Source organism: Dermacentor andersoni, chromosome 3, assembly GCF_023375885.2.
Source record: "Dermacentor andersoni chromosome 3, qqDerAnde1_hic_scaffold, whole genome shotgun sequence".
NCBI lineage: Eukaryota > Metazoa > Arthropoda > Arachnida > Ixodida > Ixodidae > Dermacentor > Dermacentor andersoni.
In genome coordinates, this window is record NC_092816.1 from 238,831,553 (window position 1) to 238,848,633 (window position 17,081).

General features: G+C 47.8%; 1 protein-coding gene and 1 long non-coding RNA gene across 2 annotated transcripts in view; both read left to right on the forward strand.

Moving 5' to 3' along the window:
• The window catches only part of LOC126535993 (testis-specific serine/threonine-protein kinase 6-like), a 204,537-nt gene that overhangs the window by 132,976 nt on the left and 54,480 nt on the right, over nt 1-17,081 (forward strand). The gene's annotated exons all lie outside the window — the stretch shown is intronic.
• On the forward strand, nt 1,600-8,900 carry LOC129385671 (uncharacterized). Its single transcript, XR_008613157.2, has 3 exons — nt 1,600-1,820; nt 2,961-3,097; nt 8,198-8,900. It is a non-coding gene; the product is annotated as an uncharacterized lncRNA (long non-coding RNA).

A 17,081-nucleotide genomic window follows, 5' to 3' on the forward strand; every position in this document is an offset into this window, starting at 1 on the left:
TGGCCCCGCTCCTTCTTCCTCCACGGTCAATTGGGACCCTACTCCCCCCCTCACACAAAAAAATTTTCTGGCTACACCACTGTGGGGAGGGGGGTGTAAGATTGCTCCAGACCCCTCCCCCTAACTTGTCAACAGAAACGGGGGAGGGGTGGGCAGCTGCCACCGGGCCGCAAACCTTAGGCAGCCCAATTACCGGCTGCATTTCCCTTTGGACGTGAATACTGCTCTAATGTCATTACACTGTAGGATTCGTGGCGGTTCGAGAGCCCCCATGCGACAATAAAAAAAAACACATACAGCCATCAGCAAGCCTTAGCTTGAGCAGATCTTTGGGAGCTGGGCAAGACTCTCATAAAAAAAAAAAAAGCTTGGCACCTCTCTTATATGCATTGTCAACTCTGAGTCACCGCTGACTGCACATTTCCGGTAAAAAAAATCACACAGGAACTCCTCTCTGATTTGTCTAAGTATACGTAAGCATTGTGACTCTTCCTCATCTACACGCAGTCCATGTCGTTATCAATGTTATGAGACTTGATCCGACGAATATAAGCGACAGCGCTGCGGCGACACGAGCTGCTGTGGTCGGCGGCGCCAAGTGAATGGCGCAAGCAAAGTATTGCAGGTGGCGGGGCCAGGTGCGCTGGTGACGTTACGTTCGTTTTGAGCCGTTATCGCTCTTTAGCACTTCTCATCCGCGTCGAACCATTATCAACCGTTCTCCGGCGGCGGCTGCTTGTGGCACGGCCGCGCGAACCGTATCTTGAAAGCGAACTGCATTGCGGACAGAGTGTGCCCACTGCTGAAAACTTCACGCGCTGAGTTATCACCGTTTACTTCGCTTTGAAAACAGACGCGTGTACACTTATCTTGAAAGTGATCTGCGGAAAGCGCATAGTGCGGCATGAGCTGAAAGCTTCGTGAGCGCAGTGTTCTCGCCGCTTCGGTCGCATTAAAGCGAGAGCTAGCGCGAAGGTGAATTCACTCGCTGCTGCGGGTTCTATTGTGAAAGATATCGTGCGGTACGGACTGACGGACGGATGGTTTTTCTTGTTGAGTAAGTATAGAAATGCTTACGTTATAGAAAAAATCCCAGGGCTCGCGAGTTTAGCGATAACAACCAACACCAACCTACTCCCCCGCCCCCCGCTGAGCGATGCCGTCTTGATCGCCCCCTCCCAACCCCGGGAAAAGGGACACTACCCCTCCATCTCAGTTGAAGAAACGATGATGAAACGTTAACAACGACGAGGACGTCATTTCCTCACGCGTAGTCTTATGGCCTCTGAGATTTGCGCGCGAAGCTGGCGCACGCGAACCTGGGAGGCCACAATTGGCCGCTTAATAGCATAAGAAGACAAAAAGATAATGCCAAACGACACAGTTAAATATTCACACAAAGAAGTGATCTTAGCTATACTGTTTGGGGAAAAGAAATAAAAAATTAGACAGCCGCAACACACGCCACTAAAGCCACCACCGCCGGCATAACGCGGAACCAACAGTTGGCAACATTCATTCGCGCTTCATTGTCCGCTTCGTCTCCGCAACGAGTGCCGCCATCCTTTCGCGCCGGCCGTTTTGTCATAGTTTTGTGTTTCTGCAAGTCCGCGCACGCAGCTCATCGGTAGATGCACGGGTGCACGGCGTCGCATTGCGACCTGCGGCATTTTCTCATGTTCGCGCAATCGGTGTGAAACATGTCGCATGTGAAATATTTGATAGAAGTGCCGCACGTCCAAGTCAAGCCGCCGTACGGGTGTATGGCTGTGTGCCCCGTTCTCGGAAGCGTCGACGGGTTTCCGGCATGCGGATTTCAGGTACGTGCAAATGCGTTTCGCCCTCCTATTGAGCTCCGGAGCAAAGCGTGCAATATTTCATGTGAAAGATGCAGTGCCCGTCATCATGGTGTGAATTTCGAGCGGCAAACGAGAACTGTGGCACTTAGAGCACACCGCGGCTGCTAAGTCAGCTTGGAAATTGTTTTACGTTACCGTAATATGTTGCTGTCAGTCTAATCTGCGGCTTGTGGACAGCTAGCTCATTGACTTTTGCTTGTGGCAGTGATAGGTATATAAATGGAAGCGGTAATAATATTCGAGAGCAGACAGTTGTTTCGCTCGATGTTTGGTCGTGTTCGTGGCGTTATGAAAGCTAGAAAACTAACTGGCTTGATCGTGCTTAGTTCCAACTCTAAGGGGCGTAACGTTGGCGCTGTATATGTTAGTTTTCCGTGCCGCGAGTACCACTTTCATGCTTTTGTTGCATGAGGGTGGTAGCTGCTGCATGCCGTCTGGGCAGAATACAATAAAAGCAATTTCCTCACTTTCATGCGTATGCAATGTGACGTAACAAAATTTCCAGCGTTTTATTCGGAGCGTAAATATCCAGTATAGTTTAGTAAGAAACTCAAATTCTGTCTTAGCTTAGTAGGCGTGAAACAAGTGAAACTCTCATTCCTTTTTGAATTGTTCGCCCAAACCGCATCACCCGCAGATGCGTCATCGGGTAATTGACAGTTGCTTCGCTACGTCAGTTGTTTTATGCGCCAATATTGCCCGGTTAAGTATCCTGTTAATTTATGCCGACGCTCGTTCATCTTGATTTTAAGCGATTACTATCCCCGAGTACCGGACGATGCCAAACTTGTTGTGAGGTGTAGCAAACGCGGGAAATTCAAAGTGGCGTGGCTGCAAGTTCCTGTTTTTACGTTTCTTGCATTCAAAGCCAACAGACACAGTATGACTGATTTATTTCCATTTCTGCTGTACTTGATCAATCTAATGTGACAACGGCATTTGCTCTTTAATGTTCTCCATTTATGTGTATTCAGCTTGGCTGCCAGAAAATGCTTGAATTTTTTTCAGTATCCAAGTGACGAAATATTTCACTTACGGCCGTGTGTGAAACACGCAAGATGACAAAACTGATAGCAAAATGATGAGATGTTCCTTTTATAGCGTTTGGACTCGACTTTTGGTGAGGATGTCGATCGACCTTGGGCCTGGTGACAGCACACCCGACATGGCCAAAGTGCAGCCTATCAGTTGAGTGCCCCCGAATGGACCATCAACATCGGAAAATGAAACAGAGCCAGGTAGGGGCAATTTTTACTTTGGAACAGAATACTGACAGCTGCCTCTTTTTTTAAGAACTAAATAACATATTTACAAACCCATCCTTTCTCTTTGTGCAGCCTACATAGAATTGTTTTTTGCTTGTTATACAGATCTTCAGAAAGCAGTTCTTCTGAACCCTTTTTGCATGCACAAATAAATAAAGAGGGGTGCACTTTCTGAAGAAATTGATACACTGAAATGTGCGTTCGACACACAATGAGATGCAATATAACCAATAACTTTAAAGCGGTAAAAGAAAGAAGTTTGAAACATGTTCTAACATCATAACCCGCCTTGGCATACGGATCGAAATATAACAGCAACAGAGGTGCCTACAGAGAAGTGTTTGTAAATGTTTGCAAGATATGTGCGTTGTCTAAGAAATTGTTTTTACTTACTCGGAGCTTCTTGGTGCCATGGCAGTGCAGTAAAAGCTCAAAATGATGCCCCTGCTCCTAATAAAGCACCTTTAGATTTTAAAATTAAATTATGGGCTTTTACATTCCAAAGTCACAACCTGAAGTTTTGGGAACCTGGCCTTCTTTAATGTACACCTGAATGTAAGTGCATAAGCGTTATTGCATTTTACCCCGATTGGAGGGCAGCTGCCATGGCCTACATAGAAGCTAGGACCAGTATGACTGAGCAGCATGGCATCATAGTAAGTTTGCTATAACACCAGGTCAAAATGAGAAATACTGCTTAGAACTACGAACTTCATGGCTCACAAGCACTTTGCACTAAGTTAAAGGAGTATGGAGTACTGACAGCGACCATTTATGTACCAATTTCTTTTTAGGCTGACTCCGTTATTAGGGTGCGAAGCTTCAATTAGTCAAAACCAGCCTAAATTACAGAACCAGCTCAAAACACGCACCATGTATAGCTGGATTTGGACATGAAAATGGAGTCAATTCATGTCGCCGAAAATGGAGGTGGCAGTCACACTATTTCATGCATTTTGCCTAAAACATAATCAATAATAATTAATCAATTTCTAAAATATTCTTTTCAAAATTTTTTTCAAGCGTGAAAGGAGGAGCCAAATGGTGTTCAGGTGCACGAGTGGTTAGTTGCACGGCACTTCTTGCATGTATTCACTGGCTTCTTTCAAGCTTGAAAAAAAAAACTTGTTGCACCTATTGAGCAGTAGAAAGCTGGATTGGGAATTTTTCAGGATGCTCTACAATTTTCGCACTGACACTTTTGCTTTGAATATATTATTTGAGCAGTTAAATAATCGTTAATAACTAATTACCTAATTAGGAAAAATACATTAATTGGTTTCACTTCCTCAAAACAATGGCAAATGACATTACCTTGGTGCTGTCCAGCTACGTGGCACTTGTACATATTTAAAGCTTGCACATGTCAGACAGACCACCTGGTAATTACAAGGCATATATAGCAGTGGCTAAGTCGTGTGAGCCAGCCATGTGTAGCGAATCATGCGAAACGGCCATGTTTCTTTGACTTAAGGGCATGATAAGATTTACATGCTCGACACCTTGTATCAGTGTGTTCTAGGCCTGTTCGTAGTTTAGCTGCTACATAAACAATATTTCTCCACGTGTAAGCTCATATGCATCTTTCAAGTATATTGCCTCGTGTGTCCAAAATAAACCATCCTCGCGTTTCCTTCATTATGTCTTCATCTGTTGCTGTGCTAAATTTTTAACATGCAACTGCACAAATTTTCATCTAGTTTTCATATTTCCTCGTTGTTTGTTGGCTTTATTTCTGAACAAATTGTTTTCGTTAAACCCTGTTGCACACAGCAGTACACAGCATTTCTGCCTAGAGTGGAATCTTTTTTTTTTTTTTCAGATTGACATTATTACACCTTGCCTGGGCAATGCAAGGCATTCTACATAACACGGTCCTGCAATAATGTTTTATATTGCATTCCAGCATCACGCAAAAGCTGTTTACTTACCAGATTAGAATATGCATAAGTGTCGGAAGTAACAGAACTGGAAGAAGCCAGCAGATAATGAGGCCAAGGAAAGCATACAGGAACATGTTTTAAGTTTTTTATATGAAGTATAGAAATGATAGTCTAGGTAAATGAAAGTGGATTAAAATATATCCACCTGTGGGTGAGGAATGGACCCATAACCTTCACATTACGCATGTGATATACTAACCACTGTGGTACTACGGCCGTGTTCGAGCGTCGACAATCAGAGGGGCCATTGTGGACGGCTGAATGCTGCCTTGGTGGCACAGTGGTTAGTGCATCGCATGCCTAATGCAAATGCTGTAGGTTCGGTCTCCCCCATGCCTGTTTTTTTTTACCATTTTCATTTCCCTTTATCATTTCTACATTTAAATAGAAAATTACAAATAAGTTTCCACGTGCCTTCCCTGGCATCTTCCAGCTGTGATTCAGAAAAATTTTGACCCTCAGTATCCTTTCCTCTCGTTTGGAAGAACAGGAGCTTTATTTTAAAAATAATGAGTTCACTTTGTTCAGCATCTCAATGTGGTCTCAAATCTTATCACAGCATGTGTATTACTACGTGAAGTTTTTGTTAAGATGATGATATAGCATGGGACCTAATTAGTAGCCTTTGTGTACAGATATATGACTAGTCTAATAAATAGGAGGATTTTAAGAAGCACTTCTAACATGGTCTGATCATGTGTTTAAAAAAAAACTAATCTAGCATGATTTCAGGTAAAACTGTTGCCCCTGAAAAATATTTGGATCATCTGCATTGGTGTTGTTTTTTAGAGAGCACCAATACTGCTTTGATTGAAGTAGCCTCGTGGAACATGAAGCATCGCTTTTTGCTAAGTCAAGGAAATATCATCTGCATATCTGAGGTGCATGTGTCGTATGCTCGAATGCTGTTTAAAGGCTGCTAATAAGAAAATTACTTCACTTGCCTTCCAGAGATTGCTTCAGTAGTCTATGCTACTCGATCATAAACAATTTACCAGAGTGAACATTCATCACAGTTGGCTTTGCAATGTTTATGCAAAATACCACAATTGCCTACTAGACATGTGACTGCACTAAAACTTGGAATTAATGACCAGTAAGATTTATAGGACAGCAAAACTTTGTTTATTACTCCAGAACAAAATGCCAGGCACTTCGGTTATTTCTGCCATAGAGTTTCTTACAATAATTACTAGAGGAAACTCTGTCGCTCCAGTCGTACCACTATGGGAATGATGGGAAGCACATGGATTTGTCTGATATTCGTGCTTGTGAATTCAGACGTTCGTGTGGCTTCGTATATTATACGCTATATAAATCTTATTGTCGTAAATTTCAGCGCAGTCTATACTCTTCGAAGTGCAGAAGACGGCGCCAACACGCACAATTGCTATTAATTGCAACGATTGAGCTTGTCCAGGTGGCCAACTCGAAAGGCGCCAAGTGTCTCAAGGCACTGGTATGCCCGCGATAAATTCATCAGGGCGTTGCACTCGCTTGTCGTTACATGCCTCCGTGGCCTAATGTTTCAATATCAGACTTCTGTTCTAGAGTTCCTGTGTTTGAGTCCTGTCGTCGGACGATTTTAATGTTTATTTATTTATTACACAGTATATTGTTTAAAATGACTAGTTTACAAAGTCACAAAGTCGTTTGAAGCCAAACAGACGAAGTTTAGGCAAATCCATGTACTTCGCATAATTTCCATGCTGGTACAGCCGTTCTTGTTTGATCTCCTGTAGACACTAATGTCAGAGTTCCCTCTAGTAATTATTGTATGAAACTGATTTCTGCACCTCACTCTTGCAGAAGCGGCACCACACCTGCTGCGTAAACATGCACTACCTTTCGTCCAAGTGCAGGGAATGCTGTGAACTCGCCCTGTACAAAGCCTGCACTAAGTAAATCAAATCACAACGTGCAGTTGCTGCCACGTTGAACTGGTGGAATGAGTATTGAAATGCAGCACCTCCTGAACTAGTTCAGGAAGTGCAGGTTAATCAAGTGGAGATTATATAGTAACAGAAGTTGAGTGATTCTGCATTACATTCACGAAATACACTTCATGATACTTTTCCATTTATTTCCTCAGTTATTAAGAATCCATTTTGCATTGTTGGACAAAACTACAGAATGCCAACATATTTTCTAGCATTCACTGGTAGCAAACATGTGAAAACTTGTTCTAGTTTCTGGATTGCCGCTTTAACCGTTGACCCCTAAGTTAATTCCGGAAAAATGTACCAAATTTCCCAAATTTTTTACGTACTCAATTTTTCGGTGTCATTCTCATTCTAAAAATATGTTACTTCATTGGTCTCTGGTTAGAAATAACACAAAAATAAGAGCTGCTCTTGAGGGCAGCTTTCCCTCAATGCCGACTGTAACTCATCTTTGACAATAAGAGCAGCATAACATCGGGCAGAAAGAGTGCGACTCGTCATTGGCGATATTGGTACTACCTGCAGTCACTAGTACAGCTTGGGATCAAGGGTTAAAGGTTGCGACTTCGTTGCTGCCCAATTTTAATTCTGCAGCTGTTACACTTGGGTGTAGCGTGTGTATGTACGTGTGCATGCATTAAAATGACTTCACGCTAGAGCAAAGCAACTGTAGCGCAGAGAGGCATTAGTCATCTTTATATATTTGCTTTGTAAAGATGCGCTAAGTTTATCTTTTGCAATATAGACTTGGTGCTCTTTGGCCAAAGATGACCTTGTGCTACTAAAACCTATCAATTAATTAGCTTTTTGCAGTAGCAGGTGCTTATTCCTTTTTCAGGATTGGTGTGTGAGTTTTAATTTGTTTTTCGTGAACTGTGCAATTCCCACTTAGAGGACTGCATGTCATCTGAGGTGTTCCTTTTTCAATCAAGAATGTTGAGGTTGTGTTTGTGAAACTCGATTTCTTGCCTCAAACGAGCTTGTACAAACTGACCAAGCTGATAATTCTACCTGCTTATATACGAAATATGTTGCGGTTATAAACCCTCATAATGAATGACACATTGTATAAAAATTTTATCTATTAAAACAATTTAATGAAATTTTTCATGTTTTTCGCGTTCGTGTTCACTTCTCTACTCTCGTGTCCTGTCTGCATGCCTCACCTCTTTTTTACCACAATGCAGGGGGAAAAGGTTCCGGTAACACCATGCATTCAGTATGGTGGCCCAGACGTGTATGCAAGCAACCTCCTTCACGGGACCAAGAACTACTCTGCAGTGTCTCGCAGACTTCCATGCGAAGTCCTCAACATTCTCGTCTCAGTGGAATGGCTGCTCATCTATCTGCGTGTCCATCACGAAGACGGCCAGCTGTAAAGCTCCTGTACCCGTTTAAGAAAGCTTAATGATTCTTTTATTTAATTTTCATGGTTGGCCGTAGAATCTTAACATTTTTACCTGGCACAACGTGGTGCAATAACTTTAAATCAGTGTGATGTATTTAAGTGATGCTCACTCTAATGCCTATCTGGTTTTGTTTGTGAGTGTTTAAGAAATTTGTATGTCTGATGAGGTAACAGCATTTGAATTTGTCATCGTGGCTCGTTTCAATGAGCTGCTAGGAAATAAGACGCAAAACTTATCACACGCCAGTTGTAGCATTTTTGTTTTCATGACTACAGTACACACGTTTCAAAAGATGGAAAGTGGGGAAAAAAGCCTCAAGAACATAATCATCCTAGGATTGTCATGTCCTTACAACTCTGCAATGATAATGCCTCATACATCTTGGGAGAACATTGGTCACAATGCCTACAGGTATACTTGGTAAGAGAATAGCTTGCACCCAGATTTGCCACACAGTTGATGGCTGATGGCTTTTGTTTGTCGTCTTCATGTTACTACTATGTCTTCAATATTCATTTAGATGTAAAGGACACTACAGGCACTGAAGTACCAAATGGCACTTGCATTTCAGGGGACAAAGTGCCCAGCATGCCTGTCACAAAACGTGTTGTAGGGGCTACCTTTCCTCTATAGGTAAATGGACACCAGATCCTCGGTGTACAGTGTAATCGGTGTACTTGTCTGGAGTGCCTGAAAGATGTGCTACGGGCTGTACTGGCACTGTCTGAAGATAATGCATGGTTCTAGAAAGCCTGCAGCTGAGCATCTGCCACCATACTGAAGGAACTGTCCTAATTTTGTTGATGTTGAAATTTAGGAGCTGCAATGAATAGTTGTGAATGTGGCAGTGCTGCCAAACTAAAGCACAAATTACACACCTCGACTCACACAACGCACTCTGAAAGTTTTGCTACGTGGTATCTGTGTTTGCTGCCTGACCTTATGGCACCTTTACGAGCAATCGCAGGTGATTGCAGCTCCTGAGGCTTTATCAACTGGCATGTTGAAAAAATAATGCTGTGCCACCAGTGTGGCTGCACATTCCGAGATGCAAGCTATCTTGAACCAGGTGTTCGGTAGACAGTACCTGCGCAGCCAAAACATGGTGTTTGAGCCCTATAGGCAACTACGTTCACAACTGCCCACAAGTGTGCTGTCGGAACAGAAAGTTGAGAACAAGCAGCATTTTTACCGGTGTTCAAAACATTAGTGCAAGTCATTCTTTCACCAAGGCTGGTAATCATGCATATGTAATGAGAACAGGGCATTTATTACGCACAAGGCGTCATGTGTCAAGTTTAATTAGATCAGTAATCAGTATAAAACGTATACCTTTTGTTCCTCAGTGGTCTCTTGGAGAGATGACCATTTCCGGCAGTTTAGTTTTGACTTTTTATGTCTACATTTGGTGTGCATATTGCAACTATAACTAACAGTCAGTGCTCTGTCCTGCCCAGTTTTTATGCTGTCTTTGTGATATTTGCAATATTTTGCAGTTCAGCTGCAAAATCTTGTCTATACTATTATATATTGGCTATGCAAGTATATGTCTTTACTATTACTAGTTTTCATGTTCAACTTTTCTGCAGTGCTCACTAGTTATTACTAGCCATGTTTTGTTCACACATGCTCTTGCATTATTGCGCGAAGTGACACGGACACAGACTACAAGCAGACAGGACGAGCGCTAACTCTCAACTAAATTTTTATTAAAACAAAGAACACACACATATATACATAAATATATATATATATATATATATATATATATATATATATTGCAACGGGGGTGTTCGCCTAGCAGCACTAGCTCTAGGTTGCAGCGGTAGGCTTAAAACAGGTCGGTGCTATCTTGAAACGGGGAAGCAAGCACACCTCGTCATCTTCTTCTCATTCACTAGCACCATGCCCACTGCCCAGTGCCTTCAGTACAGTCACTCCCCACCGAAAGAGTAGCCATCCTGGCGACCTAAGGGCAGGAAAACACAGATGGGTCATGGCACTGTTGAGCCGGGAGACGTGCACAATTTCCTGGCCGCGACGACGCTGGTCGGAAGGCGCTTCCGTTGGCTCGATGAGGTAGTTGACCGCGGGTGTTTTTTTCAGTACCCGATAAGGACCGTGGTACTTGGAAAGCAGCTTAGAGGAAAGGCCTGGAGGAGTAGAGGGCACCCACAACCAGACCAGCGAGCCAGGAGCAAAGCACATAGCCGCAGTAGATGAATCATGGCGATGCTTTTGGCGCCACTGGTCCTGGGATGTCAACGAACGAGCGAGCTGGCGACATTCTTCGGCGTAAGCAGCCGCTCTAGAAACAGTCGTGCACTCCGAAGCATCTGGTCGGTAAGGCAGAATCGTGTCCATAGTGCATGAAGGTTCGTGTCCGTAAAGGAGAAAGAAAGGGGAGAACCCAGTGGTGCTTTGAGTGGCGGTATTATAAGCGTAGGTGACTGAAGGCAGAATGCGATCCGAATTCGAGTGGTCAGATGAAGCATACATGGCCAACATGTCGCCAAGGGTGCGGTTGAAACGTTCTGTCATCCCATTAGTTTGAGGATGATATGCTGTGGTAATGCGGTGAATGATGCGACACTCCTTTAGCAATGCTGAAATGCCGTCAGAGAGGAAAACGCGACCGCGGTCGCTCAGTAATTCTCGAGGTGCTCCATGGCGTAAAATCAGATTTTGAAGGATAAAACTGGCGACGTCTTTTGCTGTGGCAGATGCTAGGGCTGAAGTTTCGGAGTACCGCGTGAGGTGGTCGATAGCGACAATAACCCAGCGGTTGCCATTTGGAGTGTTGGGAAGCGGACCGTATAGGTCAATGCCGACACGGTCGAACGCGCGCGCGGGGCATGGTAAAGGTTGCAAGGGGCCGATGGCATGTTGAGGTGGTATCTTGCATGGTTAGCATATGAGGCAGGACCGGACGTACTGGCGAACGAAGCGGTACATACCGCGCCAGTAGTACCGAAGCTGGATGCGAGAGTGTGTCTTTAAGACACCAGCGTGGCCGCATTGGGGATCGTCGTGGAACGTGGCGCAGATGTCAGGGTATAACAAGCAACCACTTGCGACCGCTCGAATTGTAGTTGCGGCGGTACAGCAGGTTATCCCGAATGATGAAGTGCGCGGCTTGACGGAGCGCCCGAGAAATTGGCGCTGGCGACTGGCTAGACAGGAAGTAAATAAGCGAAGAGATCCATGGGTCCTTGCGCTGCTCTGATGGCATGTCGGTAATGTTGAGGGCGAAGGCTCCATATGTAGAAATAGACGAGTGGACAGGACCGGAGGGCAGGGGTGACCGGGATAGAGCGTCTGCGTCTGAATGTTTTCGGCCGGAGCGATAAACAACACGGATGTCGTACTCTTGTAGGCGCAATGCCCAACGGGCGAGCCGACCAGTTGGATCTTTTAATGAAGATAACCAGCATAGGGCATGGTGGTCGGTCACGATGTCAAATGGACGCCCGTACACATAAGGACGAAATTTTCCGATTGCCCAAATGATGGCCAGACATTCCTTTTCAGTAACCGAGTAGTTCGCCTCGGCTTTGGTAAGGGTGCGGCTGGCATACGCGACGACGTACTCTTCGAAGCCATCCTTGCGTTGTGCAAGAACAGTGCCGAGCCCGACACCGCTAGCGTCCGTATGGATCTCAGTTGGTGCAGAGGGATCGAAGTGTCGCAGTACTGGAGGAGAGGTGAGAACGCGTCGCAATTCTTGGAATGCGTCGTCGCATGCCGGGGACCAGGCGGATAGGTCAGAACTGCCGGTGAGAAGCTGCGTCAAGGGGGCGATGATAGAGGCAAAGTTACGGATGAAGCGCCGGAAATATGAGCACAAGCCGATGAAACTGCGAGGCTCTTTCATGGTGGTTGGTTTAGGGAACTCGGTTACGGCGCTAAGTTTCGTGGGGTCCGGGAGGATACCGTCTTTAGAAACTACATGACCGAGAATAGTAAGCGTGCGAGCGCCGAAGTGGCATTTCTTGAAATTTAGTTGCAGTCCTGCAGTGGAGAGGCACGCAAGGACTTGCTCGAGGCGGCTGAGGTGCGTCGCAAAGTCGGTGGAAAAAACCATAATTTCATCCAAATAACAGAGGCATGTTTTCCACTTCAGCCCTCGAAGAATGCTATCCATCATTCGCTCGAAAGTGGCAAGCGCGTTGCAGAGGCCGAACGGCATGACGGTGAATTCATATAGCCCATCAGGAGTTACAAAGGCTGTCTTTTGGCGATCGGCCTCTGCCATTGGCACTTGCCAATAACCGGAGCGTAGATCCAGCGAGGAAAAGTATTCCGCTCCCTGTAGACTGGCCAAGGCATCGTCGATGCGCGGCAGAGGATAGACATCTTTGCGCGTTATTCGGTTAAGGCGGTGATAGTTCACGCAGAACCGAATGGAGCCGTCTTTTTTTTTAACAAGGACAACCGGAGATGCCCAGGGACTGTTAGAGGGCTGGATGATGCCACGCTCCAACATGTCGTCAACGTGCTGGTCGATGACACGGCGTTCAGCGGCTGACACACGATACGGACGCTGGCGCAATGGTGTTTGTTGGCCGGTGTCGATACGGTGAACCACTGCGGACGCCCGGCCCAAGGATGGTTGGCCAGTGTCAAATGAGGCACGAAAACGCTCGAGGAGCTTGATGATTTCAGTGTGCTGCGCAGGTGTGAGTTCTGCGTCGACGGCACGAGCGAAGACGTCTACAGGTACATCGGTCGCGGCGGGAGGAGTTACGGCACAAATCGGAAGTGATGCCGTATCACCAAACATGGTGGCCGGGAGAATGCTATCGAAAGCTTCAGCGGTACCCAGGCACTCGTCGCGGAGTAGGGATGATGGGCTGCCGGACGGATTGCACACGTAAAGGGCAGCAGAACCTTCGCAAAAAGTGACGACAGCAAACGGAAGCAGAAAGTTCCGGCGGCGCGCACAAGTGGTCGACGGCGTAAACAGAACATATGAGTTCGCAGCAGAGCTACATAACAGGAACCAGAGCGGTGGAGAAAGGTGCGATATCGATGCCAGAGGCGGCAACAACTTTAGGAGAATAATGGTCGTCAGGGTCAAAACACGGCACTCATAACGTAAGTTCGCAACGAGCGCAGTCGATAAGAGCTTGATTGACAGATAAGAAATTCCAACCAAGAATAACGTCGTGCGAGGAACGAGGCAGAACGACAAATTCGATAACATGCATAACGCCTTGAATGACAACAGGGGCTGTGCACGACGCTGAAGGCTGAATGCGATGCGAGGTTGCCGTACGCAGAGAAAGAGAGGTAAGGGGAATGGTCACTTTGTTCAAATTGCGGCAGAGCTTCTCACTAATAATAGAAACGGTGGCTCCGGTGTCGATATGTGCTTGTACGGTGATGCCGTCTACGGACGGTTCAATTTCGTTCGCCGGCGCAGAATGAGGCCTTGAAATGTTCGACGGAAACGCAGTTCTTGCCTCTGGAACTGCGACTGCTAGTTTTCCTCTCGGGCTGGGCTGGGTCGGCGAACCATCGGGGAAATGGATCGGCGACGTGGGGAAGGCGACCGGCGTGAATCGAAGGGGAGGCGACTGTAAGAGGTGTCCGGAGGAAGGTTAGATTGGTCCTGACGCGGAAGTCGAGCAGGCCTGTAGCTTGAGGCACCCCCACTGTCAGGTAAACGGGGGCTGCGACGGCGGCAGAATCGTGCTACGTGGCCCGGAAAATGGCATGAATAACATATTGGCCGGTTATCAGGTGTTCGCCACGGATTGACGACAGGGGCTCCAGCAGCCGAGTAAGGAACGACTATCGGACGCGAAGGTGGCGGCGGTACATGGAAGGTGCCGGTGGCCCGTTAGGAATCGGGAGCCGGAGGAGTGTAAGGCCGCGCGACAACGTCAGCGTACGTTAGCGGTCCAGCTGCAGGCTGCGGAGGAGGGGCAGACGGCAGCGCCGCGGCAACTTGCGTCTGAATGACGTGACGAAGCGAAGGAGCCAGGGTTGTCGACGGCTCGGGTGCGCTATTCGCCAGAGAAAGTTGGCGTGCGACTTCCTGGCGGATGAACTGCTTTATCTCCGGCATCAAAGCAGGGATGTCGGCAGCGTCGCGACCGAAGTCCAACGGGGATAGATCCGCAGTGTCCTGCTGAGCAGCGCGTGTTGATGCACGTTGCTTGCGCAGCTCGTCGTACTGCTGCCAAAGCTGTATGACCTCGGCAATAGTCCGGGGACTTTTCGCGACGAGCATCTGAAAGGCATGCTCATCGATGCCTTTCATGACGTGCTTGATCTTCTCTGCTTCATCCATGGATGAGTTGACGCGCTTGCAGGGCGAGAGCACGTCTTCAATATAACTGGTGAAGGTCTCGTCCTGGCGTTGAGCTCGACCACGCAAGCGCTACTCAGCGCGAAGCCGGCGAACTGCGGGACGACTGAAGACCTCAGCCAAAGTCGCCGTGAAAGCCGACCAGGTGGTAAAATCGGCTTCATGATTGCGGAACCATAGGTTGGCCACGTCAGTCAAATAAAATATGACATTTGTGAGCTTGGCGCGGTCGTCCCACTTATTATAGGCGCTTACACGGTCATATTCGGCGAGCCAGCCTTCCACGTCGTGGTGGTCTGTGCCGCTGAATATAGCCGGATCGCGCTGGCGGCTAACACCAGAGCAGACGATGGCCGGGGGCACGGGAGCAGCAGCAGCCTGGGACGGTCCCGGTTCATCCATTGTAACAGCTGGTGGTAGCGTGCGACTGCGGAGTTCCAGGATGTTGAAGAGATACCGAGCACCTCCAAATGCAACGGGGTGTTCGCCTAGCAGCACTAGCTCTAGGTTGCAGCGGTAGGCTTAAAACAGGTCGGTGCTATCTCGAAACGGGGAAGCAAGCACACCTCGTCGTCTTCTTCTCATTCACTAGCACCATGCCCACTGCCCAGTTCCTTCAGTACAATATATATATTGACGCGTGTATTCTATGCAGACGACGACGACGATGGGAGCACTAACGGACTCTGTCTAGTGGGTCAGAGCGAGATTGGGTGATGATGAAGAAGACGTGTCTCTGCTCTGTTTGTTTTTGAACAGATTGTCCGGTTGTGCGTGAAGAACGTCTTCCTGTGTTCTGTCCGCGTTGTACCGCGACACTGGTGGAGGTGCTGGGTATTGACCACGTCTGATGCGTCGGAGTCCTTCTGGGAGTCGCTCATCTAGCCCGGACGCACTGTCACCAGTTACGACACCCGTGCATCGCTTTAGCCGTCGACTGCTAGGCCTTGCCCCGGAGTTCTCCGCTCTTCAACCACCTATCTCCAGGAGCTGCACACACCTCGCAATGGCCGAAACCAGTCCACCACAAGCACCCCAAACCAGTCAATTTCCCACTCCACAACAGGTAACCGTTCTGCATCCGCTGGTTCCCGATCGCTATCGCGGTGCAGTCTTCGAAGACATTGAAGACTGGCTGGACAAGTATGAACGCGTCGCTCAGATTAATCAGTGGACTGAGCAGCAAAAGCTCTCCCACGTCTATTTCGCCCTTGACGACAGTGGCCGTACTTGGTTCGAGAACCGCGAGGGTAGCCTCACGAGCTGGCATGACTTTCGGCAGAGGATCACGGAAACTTTTGCGAGTGCCGACCGACGTGACCGCGCCCAGCAAATGATGGAGCTGCGCGTGCAACAGCCTAATGAGTCGGTCACAATGTTCGCCGAGGACATGGCCCGCCTCTTTCGTAGAGCCGACCCGAACATGACCGAAGATAGGAAGTTGCGCTACCTCATGCGAGGCGTAAAAGAGCAGTTGTTCGCGGGGCTTGTGCGCAATCCACCAGTCACTGTCGCTGAGTTTATCAAAGAGGCTACGGCTATTGAGCGGGCCCTTCATCAGAGATGCAGGCAATACGATCGACTGTCCGCCAGCACTACAATCAATGCCGCCGCAGTGACTGCCGAGTATCAGAACTCCTTGCGTGAGTTGGTCAGGGAGCTCATCAGAGAGGAGATTCAAAAGATCATGGCACCGACACTTGATAGACCCGTCGCGTCAATCGCCGAAGTTGTGCGTGACGAAATCCGGCAGGCGTTCCCGGTAACCGATCTTCAAGACCACCAGCGACCCCTGAGTTACGCCGCCGCTGTCCGATGTCCACCACCGGTTGCAACCACACCGCCGTACCACCAACCTCCAACAGCCGCTCCTTGGTCGCCGCCACAAGAGGAGGCTTCGAAGCGTGCAGCCGTTACGCCGCTTCAGTCATACCGCCAGCCGTCGTTCGCCGCGTCTTGGTCACCGCCGCAAAACGATGCTACGGGACGGCCGCAACTTCGGAGAACCGACGTATGGCGCACTGTCGATAGGCGCCCACTCTGTTTTCGCTGTGGAGGCGCCGGCCATATTTCGCGTCATTGCTGGCATCGTGATACATCATTTCGACCTCTTCGTCCGTGGTCCTATGGTCGACGTGCAAATGACGACGCCATGCTACGCCGCGACGACGCTGCTTTTCAGGGACCCCCAATAGCGCACCCGAATGACCCGAATGACGAATCCGTGCCCAATGATCGGTCCGATTTCGGCCGTCGGTCGCGCTCTCCAACCCCTCCACGTCAGATGGCTTCATCTAGTGGACGTACTTTTGCGGAGCTCCGAGGTCGAAGGTCGCCCAGCCCCCG